Genomic DNA, 250 nt, shown 5'->3' with positions numbered 1-250 from the left:
ATAAAATTGAATTGAATTGTATTGAATTCAAGAATAAACTTTGAAGAGCTAATATCAAGATATATTCACAGAGCCTCCAATAAACAGCATTTGTAAAATACACAGTATAAACAACCAACAATGGTTGTCAGAGGTGATAATGGCTGTACTGTGCGTGAAAGCCGATACATCGGGACATCCCTAGTAAAAATACACTGCAGAGAGAACTGAAATAAAAGTTCCTAAAATGTCAGTAAAACTCATCTCTGAT

Source organism: Morone saxatilis, unplaced genomic scaffold, assembly GCF_004916995.1.
Source record: "Morone saxatilis isolate NCDOM2014 unplaced genomic scaffold, NCSU_SB_2.0 Contig12, whole genome shotgun sequence".
In the NCBI taxonomy this organism is placed as follows: domain Eukaryota; kingdom Metazoa; phylum Chordata; class Actinopteri; family Moronidae; genus Morone; species Morone saxatilis.
The sequence above is the reverse complement of the archived record's forward strand: the minus strand, read 5'-3'. Positions refer to the sequence as shown.